This window comes from Notolepis coatsorum (genome assembly GCF_963971535.1).
Source record: "Notolepis coatsorum genome assembly, chromosome: 2".
NCBI classification, from domain to species: domain Eukaryota; kingdom Metazoa; phylum Chordata; class Actinopteri; order Aulopiformes; family Paralepididae; genus Notolepis; species Notolepis coatsorum.
Window position 1 is genome coordinate 105,355,683 of NC_140166.1, and position 14,970 is coordinate 105,370,652.

The window sequence follows — 14,970 nt, forward strand, 5'->3', positions numbered from 1 at the left end:
TCCCCTATCCTGTGTCCCCCCCCCCCCCCCACCCATTTGACCTATCAAATGGGACCACATCCCCCCCCTTTTAACTATATACAGTAAGGCTCCTCCCGACAGCAATCCTGGTCTCTACCTGGGTCATTCAGCTAATCACCTGGGGCGAGCCCCTCAGCCATTCTCTCTAACTGCTATGTATATTTCTATCTGTCCAGTTAATAAACCTTGTTATTAACTGAACCTCGGTTCACTGAGAACCTTCTTCTTCAGGATATTCACAATATCCCACAATTGGCGTCTACGAACTTGTGACGGACTCTTTGCGTCCTCCCAGCGTGCTGTATTGTTTCATCTATACAGAGAAAAGTGAGTATATAGATGGTCAACCCAAATATATGGCAAGGAATTAAAACCTTCCCGCTTTTCTCTGTGGCAGGTGAATGTTACGGTATATTGTCAATATTGAGATCATGGCTGAGTGAGAGTAATGTGCATTAATATATCTGATCTGTATTGAGAATTGCTACGGGGGAACGCGTGTACCCCGGTCTTCCTCAGGTGTGAAGGAAAGATTTGCTGGGTTAATGGTACCTGTTCCCAGACTGAGTGTTATAGACACTAGCTGAAATACGTACTGGGTCAAAGTTGTACTATACCCTGACTGAGTTTTAACCAGAAACTAGCTAAAAGTATGTGCACATAGGGAATGTAGATTTCCTAGTTAGGACCAAGACAGGGTACTAACTGAACTAATATGTTGTGACCAGGGACTGGCTGACTTAGGAGATATATACTGTTGGTAAGAGGACCGACTTATTATTATACGTATGTCATGTTAGTGATATTCTTGGAAACGTTACTTGGTTGGAATCTGTTCTGTGATTCTTCTGCAATAGGCGGGAAGTAGGACAGAGAGCTGATCGAATCATTATAGGATTTGCCCCGGGTATCGTTGTATTAATTCCAAGTTCACACTGACTAGACCTGCGGTCATTAACTTCCTGAAAACGATGTATTCGGATTAGATAAACCATTAACCTTACAGATATGCGGGTAGCTGACTACGGGACGTCCCGGTAGGACGTGTCCTACATTAAACGGGACATTAGTCGCGTGTGTTGAAGAGACCTGGAGTTTGATTAAATGGTGTATTACATTTACAATATATCGCTGGTAAATTTCGAAGTTCAGGTTCGGTTGTTATACCTAATGACGATGTATAGGTAGATCAGGGGTATCCAAGCCTTATCGCAGCATGAGGCTGGTCGATTAAACTGAACAGCAATCCAATACAGACCAAGTATACACACACGTTACCTTTTATGTATTATTGTTTGTTTGTTTGTCTGTTTAAGTCTCGTTTGTATGTGCACAGTATTATAGAACCCGTCGCGTTGCTTTATTGAGTTAAGAACCGGCTGATATCGCGCCGAGCATTGGGCGACGAGTTAACGTTATACAGAGAATAACATTGGGGTGCAACTCACGCGACAAACTAGGAAAGTGACTTCCGGTACCAACAAAGCCGGCCCACGTGAACGACCATTTTGGGAATTGTAGTTTTTATCGTTTTTCTGTTTGTTTACGTTTCACATGGAACCGCATATGATGCACAGGCTCGTTCATTCGGTTACACAACGCTGGTTTTAGGTGAATTCCAGGCTATTGAGAGCTCGCGGAAAAGTACTGCATGGATTGCAAAGCGTTATTTCCGAGGTGAATGAGAACGCGTGAACGTTGCTTGGAACGATGACGTCACACGGTGTGCACCATAAAGTTATGAGTTTGATATGACACTATCCGTGGGCTAACGTGAAGTTTAATATGCCCGAGGCCGAGGGTATATGAAATCCATGTGTGGTATCTGTTTTATTTGTATGTGTATGTACACGCGGCTATTGGAACTTGTCGTGTTACTTTAGCGAGATGCAAAAGAAGTTTTCCAAAGTTGCATTGTCCCAGACCACCGGAGAAACAAGCCGAGCATTGCATTGACGACGCGTAGCGTGTTACAGTCTCAAGGACCACTATTCGATTGAAGATACACATAAACACAAAAGGGGGTAAGTTATAAGGGTATTCAATAACTGAACACAACTATGACGTCAGCACTACAGCTTGTCCGGTGAGTATGAAACAAACCTTGATGATGCATGACACAACTAATATCAGTTACAGTGAATTACAACTATATCAGATCACTTGAGGTTTATGTTGCCTTAATATACACGTTATAAATCACATAAAGCTAATCTCAGTGTCTGTCTCATATTGTTGCATCTATGAACACACCGGTAGACTCGATCATCATCTTACAATCTGCACAAGGCTAGTGATAAGGCAAACATGCTATGTTTATTCAACTAATAATTTCTATTACAATTTATGAGTACCACACACTTACTCCCATTATAGGCGAGTAGACCTCATAAACTTTTACAATTATGTTTAAAAATAAGAGGTTTAGATCAAGAAGATCTAAAAGATAAAGAAATAATAACAACAACCTTTCTTTGGAGATAATAAATAATTGCAGATAATGTTTAGATGAGGCCAAAATCATGCCTCCTCTTTTCCACAGTAACCAAAATGAGATAATTGAATTAATGTGAGATGATGAAATAGATGAAGACTAGATAAACTCAAAATCAAGGAGAACACACTCAAAAATGGCCTTAGAGGAGTGGAAAATTAACAAGTTTTTTTGTATTTACAGGAAGCAAGCTCACCCAGAGGAAAATAAAATAAAAGTGGGAAATTAACATGTTTTGTGTTTGCAGGAACCGAAGAGGCAGACATATTTGGCTCTGGGGCGAGGTGCAGAGCAGTGTAGACACTCAAATTGTATCACAAAAGACTAAAACTCCAATGATTTGCATCTGAACACAGACAGGACACAGACTGAGTGATAATCTACATTTGAACACAAAGCAGTTTGGAGCTAAAGGGAAATCAATTGACCGTTCAAAATAAATCTACATCATACATCATGTAAATTGTGTTTTAACAGGAACAAAGACGATAGCAGACGCTATTCAGAAAGGGCACTTGAAAACCGCAGGGCAGGAGGCAGACAAAGCTATGCAAAAGCCTACACTCTGACCACACGAAGGGGCTCGACTTAGAGCACCATGAGCTCTACAGAAACCAAGAACACTAAAGTATCGTTTTAGATGCAGATTTTCTCTTTGTTCCCACCGAGACTCACCTGACAATGGATGACAACAGGGAACCACAAAATGCATTGAATGCAATGTTTCAAAATGAACTTATCTATGTTTATTTATACAACTTAACTTAGACACAGGTGATGATGTTGCAGTCATGAAAGGCTACCTATTTCCCATACTAACAGAATATCTAACCAGTTGTTTTCATCATATCTCTTTTCAAGAAGGCACACAAATTAGAGATATGATTTCTGAATAAAACCAGACAAAGTAGAAGTGCCCAAGATGAAAGATTAATGATGAAAACAACTTAACTTGCATGCTATCTCCTCCTTCTATTCTCTGCTTATAACCACTAAATCCTTGCTATTTCAAGTACTTTCTATGACTGCAAATATCAAACCACCAGGGGGGTACACAATGATTATCAACATTTACATTTACATTGATCATTTAGCTGACACTTTTATCCAAAGCGACTTACAGGTTCTGTGCAACAAGACATCAGGAAGGGCACAACTCTATCAGCTGAGTAACGATGTTCATCAAAGTGTTGAGTACTACAGTGTAGGTTAGATTATTAGGACAAGTGCATGACATTAAGGTTAGTTAGGGTTAGATTTCTTTTTATCATGCAAAATTAACTGGCTGCCTATAGATTTTTTATTTCTTCTCTATGCTAAACCCAAAACATCTTCCCACTGATGATAAGGCAAATAAGAGACTCAAGGAGGATAGGTAAGTATGAAAATTCGCTCACCATCCTGAGGTAAGGTCAACTTCAATTTAACATCACAGACTATAAAGATAAAGAGCTATTTTGACTGATTCAAGACTTTGGCCAGTCATTTACAATTTTATTTAAAGCCTAATGCTGTAAGATCTAGCTAGATACAAGATCTGATAAATTATAGTGATCTAACCTTATTGGCATAAGGACTCACTGCTAATGCAATTGGCTTGCAATCCTTATTTCAATTAAGTGATTTTATTTACAATGAATTGAAGTAACCCTAAATGATTTTCCTCTTTAGCAGAAAGGCGTTGAATCATTTATGTGAAGAAGTTTCTAAGGCACATTTTATCATCCTCAGATCATAGAGGAATGACACGTGATTGACCTGAACCACGAACGACGGCGGAACCAGACAAGGAGGAACACAACCCAGAGACCAGGGCGACCTACGGCAACAGAGGACCACGAAGGACACCGCCAAGGAGCCGTGGGAGAGCCGCCATCCAACCCAGCCCACACGACACAGACGTCCCCAAAGGAAGGAGAGCAGAGACAGAAAGGACGACATGCAGCCTCACCCCGGCGGCCCACGGCAGACCAAACCCATCACCTGCAGAAGGGAACTAGAGCCCCGACCATCAAGGTGGATGCCGATGATAAGATTGTCATCCGTGTAAGAGAGAACGTCCTGCTGACTGGCCGCTACACCGGCAAACCCTTGCCCTCCACCAAGTGGTACCACGATGACGGGGAGCGGGGGACCGACCAACACAGCACGTTCAAGAACACCATACCGCCATGTCTCTAGGCCTGATGAAGGCCAAGCGTGAGCACAGCGGCAGATGGAGAGCAACACAGGCTCTGGGAGGGGAATCTGCAGCGTCCCTGTGGACGGCCACCCCAATACCCCCAACAACCCTGTAACCTTTGACGAGGCACACAGGAAATGGATGGTGACCGCCTGGAGGCCTCTTCTGAATAATAAAGAGTAAATGTTTCCGTCAAGAAGATGGACATCATCAGAGACCCATAGACCAAGAGAAACGCCTAACATACATTGTCCACCTTGTTATGTATTTCTTATTAATTTTATAGAACCAGTTGGTTTGTTCCAAGACACCAAGTTTTGTTTCGACCAATGACAGTATGCACCACAACAATATACTAGAACAATGTATAACGGTTATCATAATCACCTTTTATATCAGTTTTTATATAAACCACTAGGGTAACGGTTAAATGTTTTTTATACATTAGCCACCAGGTTAATGCCTATTTATAAATCGTGTCCCTGATAATTATGCACACGATTTTGTGTTTTACCCTATGCACTCTGACCACACAGAGACAGGGTCCACATGTGTTCAATTAGTTTATTAATATGTATGTGTGCGACCATGATCTTATGTGGTTAAATTATTGAGTATTAATGATCTTAACTCCCATAGATATTATCATAAAGACACATAGTTAACACTTAAATGTCTGATTCACGACGTCAATGACTGGAGGTAAGTGCCAAGCCATGATAGGTACAACCAGAGCTTCTAATGATTATGTTATTTGTTGTTTGAGGACCAATCATTGATATAGGTATTTGAGATTATTAATAAAAGAAAAGGGTGATATTCCCACATCCCACATCTCTGATATCAAAATAACACAGACTTTAGTCCAGTCAATCATGTCATGAATCACGTATGTAAATATTTCTATTTTAAACTGTTATGCCAACCACGGATTTGAATTGATTTTCATTCAATAATCCGGTAAACCACCAGATCACAAAATTTTCATTATTTTAATTGTTTCCTATTTCATTCAGTATCTGATAACCGATGGATTACATCGATCCCATTCTTTTACCATGTATATTCACTTTTCAATATTTTACCTGTTCCAAATGATCCTGGTATATTATATATATATATTAATCTCACCCACATTATGAAGAGAAAAGTGAGTAACTGTGGAATAATATAATGATTCCCCAATTCCCTCATGTAAAGACATTCCCCTCCCCTTTCTCCCCTATCTTGTGTCCCCCCCCACCCATTTGACCTATCAAATGGGACCACATCCCCCCCTTTTAACTATATAAGGCTCCTCCCGACAGCAATCCAGGGCCCTCATTCATCAATAGTGTGCGTAGAACATTTCTATTTCCACACGTAAGCACGGAATGTAGAACTAGTGTACGCACAGGGAAGTCGGGATTCATCACACGGTGCGTAAGCAGGCTCTATGCTCCTCCGTGTTGATGAATACCACTTTGTTCTACCGTCAATGCTCGTGCATGATTATCCATATATGGTCATGAAAATGAGGAAACACCCCCCATGGGATGTGAAATAATGGACTGACCCGAGCGGGACTCTGAGAAACTCCACGGAGAATTCACTGCTGTCGAACCAAGAAGACACTATCGCGTATTATGGGATAAATAAAAGGCGGATTTGTAAACGGTGATGTCAGATATCAACGGCTCCCTAAGACCATTGTTGCAATTCTGCCTGGACAGCTCAAAATACTAATAAAGACCGTTCGTTGACCACTGTTTGGCGTTGGTTGTGTGTCATTATAACCGTGCTGTAATATGAATGCCTTTATTAGTTGTGTTCGATTGGCTATATGATTTTTAGAGGCATCTATTTTGTTGTCGGCTAATAAAGACCGCGCTGGAATATGACTGCCTTTTCCCGTGTTGTTTGATTAATACCCAGGGGCAGGGATTAAAGTTCTCCTCAATTCTATTCCAAATCGCGATGGATCTTCCGTCAATTTTCTACCTGCTGCATATGATTTCTAGAGGCATACTACAATCTATTTTGATGTCAGTATTGGGTAGCCTATATAAACAATATAATACGAGAGCATATACAAGAACAATGAATCTCACTGCATGTATGATGTAGCCTGCCTTTCAATACATGAACTTGAATTCCATCATGTTTGTGTGCGGGACTCACAAGGCTGTTGTCACAATGGGTGGTACCGGTACAGTAACAGTCCACACAATATCACGATGGACCATGCCATAGCCTATGTTCTATTAGGACATGATCTGTGACGACAAATGTTCTAGAATGTTTGATTAAGATATCATACTCTGACAGCATGCCTATGATCAACATAAACGCGAACTTGAATCCCATCATATACATAGTCTGTCCACTATCTGGTGTCATTGCAATGAGTTTTCTATTCTTTCTTATACAGTAAAAAGGGAGAAGAACACTATATCGTGGGTGTTCATATGACTTGTATTCTGCTTACAGCTTCGAAATTCCACTTGTTTCGTTTAACGTAAAGCCTTTTAAATATAATCAAAACGTTCCCGTGTTTCTGCGGTCTGTGCGCAAAATAATAACGAGTTGAGCTTTATGATTTATGATGAATTGAAAATGGGGGACCCTGATGTAAACAAGACGAAAGTCTTTCTCTGGTCTGCATCCCCTTAACAATTGTATGTACTGAGCTGTACTGTACTGTACCCATTCTGCAATCTGTTAATAAACTTTTCAATCAATCAATCAATCAAGCTACGCGGAGCGCAGTCAGTCAGTAGCCTACACCCCGTATATTCCGATAACGCTATATAAACCATGCTGCATTCATTCTGAGAGAAAGATCTATTATTCCAAATGCTATTTATAGGCTTTTGACCATAATTACACTACTGTTGCTATTTTACAATGAACTATAATGAACTACGGTTCATACAGAACATGCCAGTGTTATTATGCACAGAAGCTCATTTCCTTGTTGTAATAATATATTCTACCACTGGGCACCAGCTAAGTGTGGTCCGAGCTGTGCGTACACGTAAGCACTAAGTCAAGTTCAAGTTGAAATTGATGAATCCCACTCTTTGCTTAGAAATGATCGTACGCACAGGGTAAGCACAAATCTGTGCGTAAGACACGTTGATGAATGAGGGCCCAGGTCTCTACCTGGGTCATTCAGCTAATCACCTGGGGTGACCCCCTCAGCCATTCTCTCTAACAGCTATGTATATTTCTATCTGTCCAGTTAATAAACCTTGTTATTAACTGAACCTCGGTTGACTGAGAACCTTCTTCTTCAGGATATTCACAATATCCCACACCTCTAAGAGGGGTTAACCAAAATAAAAAAGTTTAAGGGATCTTTAACTCATTGACCGCCACATTGCGAACGGGATATGACTATGTGCTGCCAACGCATTAAACCTATGGAGTCGCTCACCTTGTTTGCAGGGCTATAACTATATACATATATATATATATATATATATATATATATATATATATATATATATATATATATATATATATATATATATATTATAGCTATTACTTACTTACTTATCCTCTTCGTCCCGGTTGGGGCATGAGGCCACAATCATACACTGCCACTGAATCCTGTCTTGTGGTTTGGCCTGCGCTTCGTCCCAGGAAAGACCCATCTCCTTCAGCCCCATCATCACTGTCCTTCGCCAGGTGTTCTTTGGTCTACCCCTCTTTCTCTTCCCAACTGGGGTCCATCTCAAGGCAACTTTGGGTAACCTTTCATTGGGCATCCTCAATACATGACCGAGCCATCTTAACCTCTGTCTCCTTATCTCAAGGGACATATGCAAGCTGCCTGTCTTCTTATAAAGTTCATCATTCGAGATTCTATTTGGCCAAAAATATGTTGCAGATCCTATGTAAGCAGCTACTGTTTTGTTATTCTCCAGCACTCAGAGCCATATAGCAGGACAGACTTTACATTGCTGTTGTAGAGCCTGAGTTTGGTTTTAAGGCTATATTGTTTAGACTTCCAGATGTTGCGAAGTTGGCTGAAAGCACCTCTTGCTTTGTTGAGACGCGTTTTGATGTCTTTTTGCGTTCCACTTTCACTGCTTATGAGGCTTCCGAGGTATGTAAAGTCTTCTACAGATTCCAACGCCTCTCCATCGATGGTGATTGGAGGTGCTGTTGGAGCATTGATGCACATCACCTGGGTCTTTTTCTGGTTGATGTAGAGACCAGTTCGCTTTGCATTATTGCTTAGCCGGTCAGACTTCTCCTGGAGGTGGCTATGAGTGGATGACATGACTGCCAGATCGTCTGCAAAGTCAAGGTCTTCCATAAAGGAGAATAGGGTCCATTGGATTCCACAGGGACGGTCTGATGTAGTTTGACGCATAACCCAGTCGATGGTAATCAGGAACAGAATAGGGGAGAGGATACAGCCTTGTCTTACTCCAGATTTAATATAATTAAAATATATATATTTGAAAACCGATACCGATAATTTCCGATATCACATTTTAATGCCAATATCGGCTGATAATATCGGTAGGCCGATAATATCGGACATCCTTAGTGCTACAGTGTAGGTTAGTATATTAGGACAAGTGCATGACAGTAAGGTTAGTTAGGGTTAGAGTAAAAAAATAAATAATAATAAATAAAATAAAATTTCAGATAATGATTGAAGAAGTCTTTAGTCAACGGCGAAAGATTGGGTGGGTTTCGGCTGTCCTAACTGTGGTGGGAAGTTCGTTCCACCATTGTGGGTCTAGGACCGAGAATAGGCGACTTCTCTTTGATGACCCTCCCGGCTCCCGGAGCTTGGACAGGAGCGGCCAGAAGATGCAGAGTGTAGGGGTCTTGAGGGTGTGTAGTTAGAGACCATTGACCGGAGGTAGGCCGGAGCCATTCCTTTCGCCGCACGATATGCCAGGTTGAGGGCCTTGAAGCGGATTTGTGCGGCAATGGGGAGCCAGTGCAGGTCACTGAGAAGTGGGGTGATATGGGCTGACTTCGGTATGTTTGAGATCAGGCGGGCCGCTGCATTCTGAATGAGTTGAAGAGGCTTGGTGGCAGTGGTCGGAAGGCCAGCAAGCAGTGCGTTGCAGTAGTAGAGGCGGGAGATGACTGTTGATTGGATGAGGACTTGGGTGGCTTCTTTTGTCTTTTGACGTTGCTCAGGAGGAATCTGCAGGTTCTGGTTGTCGCTGCGATGTGAGTGGAGAAGTTCAACTGGTCGTCAAGGACAACACCAAGGTTCTTGGCGGTCGGGGATGCGGTCACAGCTGCATTCTCGACTGTGATGGAAATTTCGGTCAGGGGGGAGGATTTGGTCGGCAGGTGAAGCAATTCTGTTTTGCTTAGGTTCAGTTAGAGGTGGTTGGTCGTCATCCAGGCGGAGGTGTCAGACAGACAGGCAGAGATCCGCTCAGAGACGTGGATATCTGAGGGAGGGAAGGAGAGGAAGAGTTATAGCAATGATACAAGAAGGCATGAGTGATAATGTTACCCAGAGATTTAGTGTAGAGGGAGAAGAAAAGGGGTCCAAGGACCACGCCCTGGGTGACACCCGTCCACATGGGGCGGGTGGCAGACAGGGTCCCTCTCCATGACACTTGGTAGGAGCGGTCATTGAGGTATGATGTCAGCCATGTCAGCGCAGAGCCAGCCACTCCCATTCCTGCAAGGGACGTGAGGAGGATCTGATGGTTGACTGTGTTGAAGGCTGCAGATAGGTCTAGGAGAATCAGGACATATGAGAGGCCTTTCGCTTTTTCTAAGTGAAGTGCCTCTGTGACCGCAATGAGGGCTGTCTCTGTGGAGTGACCAGTCCTGAAGCCTGACTGATTAGGGTCTAGGTGGAGGTCATTCTGTAAGAGATAATCAGTGAGTTGGTTGGGTACAGCACGTTCAAGTGTTTTAGAAAGGAAGGAGAGAAGAGAGACAGGACGATAGTTGTCTATGACGGTGGGGTTCATGGTTGGTTTTTTTTATGAGCGGTGTGACTCTGGCTTGTTTTAGGGAGGTGGGGACCACCCCCGAGTTGAGGGAGGAGTTGATGGTTGCAGTTAGGAATGGGAGGATGTCTGGTGCTATGGTCTGGAGGAGTTAACCGGCTGTTGTGTGGCAGTGAAAGGGTTAACCTTCTGTGAATTGTCGCAGTGAAAGGGTTAACCATTTTGGTAGTGCAGCAGTGAAAGGGTTAATAAAGGGGCCAACGTGTAATGCAGATACATGCATAAAAGTCATGCTTAAAAGTTTTCTGCATGTTCCTCTCGTTCCTCTTCACAAGTCACCCCTTCATTGGTAACATACGTTTAAAGAATTCCATGAGGGCGGTCGGTTTTGCTGTTACTGTAGTCTACTGCAGTGAAGAGCTTTGTGTGATTCTAGCAGGCCGATAGTATATATGCATTCAATAAACCATGGCTGCCAGTCTGCCACGTACTAACACATATTCACACATATTTAGCAGTCAATGTAATACACATTTTTATTACAGGCCAAGCCGTCAATATTTATATTTACCGGCCGATTACAATTCTAGTCAGTCAATACCGGCTAACGGAAACCTTGGAAGAAATAAGATAAACACTTTTTCATATTTGAGTGTATTGTTTGGCTCAATATTTGAAGTGTTCTATAGCTTATGTGTTTGCTGTTTACCAGTTAACAGGCCTTATTAATTTACAATTCATGTGGTCACAGAAAACAATATAACAGAGGAAGTTTAAGTCTTTGTGATAACCCTCAAACATGTTCTGATAGAATTCTCTCTGGCCCCCTAATTAATAGAACTACCCACAAATGCTTCAACCTTTGCCTCATTGAAAATATTCATCATTGTCCCTGTGTTTGAAATAATGTTCCAATCAATTAAATTCTAATTAGTAGACATCAATTACAGACACACACAAAAAAACACTTCTAAAATAAAACAGTAGTGTAATTGGCTGAAACCCCAGAGATTAACCCCGCCCCTCTTGTTGGGATAAGTGGGGAGGCCATTTTGAGTGGAGGTGATGGATTCCCTTCCTGGTTCCTTCCATTAAAAGCCAGTTTTGTGAATAACTGATGAGTGTGTGTGTGTGTGTGTGTGTGTGTGTGTGTGTGTGTGTGTGTGTGTGTGTGTGTGTGTGTGTGTGTGTGTGTGTGTGTGTGTGTGTGTGTGTGTGTGTGTGTGTGTGTGTGTGTGTGTGTGTGTGTGTGTGTGTGTGTGTGTGTGTGTGTCTGTGTGTGTGTGTGTGTGTGTGTGTACAGTATGTGTGTGTGTGTGTGTGTGTGTGTGTGTGTGTGTGTGTGTGTGTGTGTGTGTGTGCGTGTGTGTGTGTGTGCGTGTCTGTGTGTGTGTGTGTGTGTGTGTGTGTGTGTACAGAATGTGTGTGTGTGTGTGTGTGCGTGTGTGTGTGTGTGTGTGTGTGTGTGTGTGTGTGTGTGCCTGTGTGTGTGCGCGTGCGTGTGCATGTGTGTGTGTGTGTGTGGGGGGGGGGGGCACACAATTAGTCACAGCGACTAATCTATCACATTTATTCCAAGATTTATACGCTGTCAATCGCCAGGCTGATATATGACCGTGTTACTGAATCATTAAATCAAAGGGGAGTTGTGATAATTCAGATAATAATTCACTGTAATGATTGGAATAATGGATCCTGATTTTAAAACTTTTTAGAGGTGGATTTAAGCAGTAACGGATTGATTGGGAGATAGTAAATGAAGATGTGTGTACCTACAGTACCGCCTTCTTCCCACATTGTCTATTTGATGTACCCCCTGTTCTTCCTACATTGTCTATTTGATGTACCTACAGTACCCTGTTCGTCCCACATTGTCTATTTGTACCCTGTTCTTCCTACATTGTCTATTTGATGTACTTACAGTACCCTGCTATTCCTACCTGGTGTATTTGAGACTGGCTGTTGACCTACAGTATGTCACGTGTCATTCCTTCTCATCTTGCTTATGTCTAACTTTACATTCAAGTCATCATACAACGGGTTGGGACCAATCTACTTTCAATTCAAATGGTAAAACAGTAATGGCACATTTCTTACTGATGATGGAACATCCATTCTCATTTACCTGTGTCTACTGAATGTAATAACAGCCTTTTCATACTAAACCTTTCACAATATTTGAAAGAAAATCCACTTCCTGAAGTCTTGAATTGGAAAGTGACTTGATTGCAACCATGTTAACCCTTGCACTACCACACTACAAAGTATTAACCATTTCACTACCACACTGCAGAGGGTTAACCCTTTCACTACCAGACTACAGAAGGTTAACCTTTCACTACCTGTGTTTCCCTACACACATGATGAGTGCATGCTTACCAACTGTTCTAGGTTTTAGTGAGTTTTTCCTTACCTTCGCGTGGGGTATGTCTGGGAGTGTTGCATTTATTTAAATAAAAATTGGACCTTATGGTGTCCTTGTTTTGTTCTTGAATTATTGTGATGTTTCTTCTTGACTTGTTTAAAGAAGACGTGTACGGCCCATGGGGACATTAACGTGTGTTGTCGGGCCTTACAAATACATTTGATTTGATTTGATTTGGATAAAAGCGCTATATAAAAAAGCAGCCATTTACCATTTACCATTTAGATTTCGACCCATAACAATATAATAAACATTTTTAAAATAAATAATAATTACTCATTTTAACCTGTTCCACCCATGGTGAAAATCCGCCTAAAATATATACCTAGGTAAATGGAATATTGCTCCACTTCTACAAGGGCCATTTGCATATTCTTGGTATCTAGGTACATCTATGGACCTCAGGGAATGTATTCAGAGTGTCAGAAATATTGTGTCTATTACTACGCTTGCTTAAATTGTGATGAAACAAAGGAGAATATGAATTATGATTTTTCTTTGACAGTGAATAACACCATGCTAATAATGACCAAACATAAAAAACTGCCACTGATCACGTTCAGTACCTTCTTGAGATCATGTGTACAAAAGATCTAAGGAAATTAATAAAGGGAAGATGATTAAACAGAAGGTTCTGTAGATACAGTACTGAATTATCCCATCCGGACCAATGCAATTCGAAATATTATTATAGAATATAGAATAGGAGGCTTATAAATTACCTTATTATAGCCAATTCGCACATTTATATATATATATACATATATTATCTTTCAAATGCCCGAGTTCAATTTGGATTTAGTATCACCAGGCGTGCATAAGAACAGATAATGATATCTACTGTAATTTACTGTACCTTTTTATTTTCACCACAGTGCAACCATTTTGAAACTAATTTCAGATCTAATTGTTGCTACATGATAACAATAGGGAGGAGAAACTAACTGCGTTTCAATATTTGTCAAAAACGTTACCTTTTGTGGCTTATTATCCCGAATAATAACAGTTATTGATATAATTCATTTAGAACGCTGAACTTTGAACCCCCCTAGAATCTGCCAGGAAGTGTAGTTCGGAAAAATCCCAAGGCTGATCGGCAGCTATTGATGCCCTCCACAAAATGGCCACAAAAAGACTACAATTCCCATGGTTAAAAATGTCCAAAATGGTCGACGTCTCGCAATAGACATCAGTAAATCGAAAATTTAAAACGATCTACAGTAATGGCACTTTTAACCTATTGCTAAACTAACGTATTGATGATAATATACATTCTACATGCTTTTGTGACATGTTAGTGATGTTATTACTTGAATACGTTTCATTTTAAAACCGCAATTTTTTTTGCATCACTCTGAAAAGTATTGATTTATGACCAGATGACCAGATGCCATTTTGGGACCGGATCCGGTCCCGTCAGGTGGAACAGGTTGTATGTTTGTGTTTAAAATGCACAATAACAGGGGGCAGTCAGGTGGCGTAACGGAGAGGGGGCGGTCAGGTGGCGTAACGGAGATTGCGCTCGTCACCAAACCCCGGAGCGGCTAGATTCGCCTGTTCGAATCCAGCTCACAGCTCCGGGGTTGTCACCAGCTTGGCTGGCCGTTCACACTAATACAATTGGCAGTATTAGAGGATGGGATAAGCTGGCGGGGTGGGTCCGGGTCGTTGTAAACAGCGACTCCCACAGTTCGGTCGGGGCGCCTGCTAAGCGCGGATAGGACTTGAGTGGGAAAGTGTGATCCTTCCACACGCTACGCCCTCTCAATGAGAATCCGCGCTGCCAGGTGAAAAGAAGCGGTTGATTGGCTGGACGTGTGTCGGAGGAAGCACGTGATAGCCTCCACTCTCCCAGACCGACTGTGGGGGGTAAGTGCGCAGCGACCAGGAAGGGGATTGGGAATTGGTATAACGACTAACA

The 14,970-nt window shown here is 41.8% G+C and overlaps 1 protein-coding gene across 1 annotated transcript in view; it reads right to left on the reverse strand.

Annotated features, from left to right (window-relative positions):
* ush2a (Usher syndrome 2A (autosomal recessive, mild)) overlaps positions 1-14,970 on the reverse strand; it is a gene marked incomplete at both ends in the record, with an annotated part of 469,579 nt that overhangs the window by 425,844 nt on the left and 28,765 nt on the right.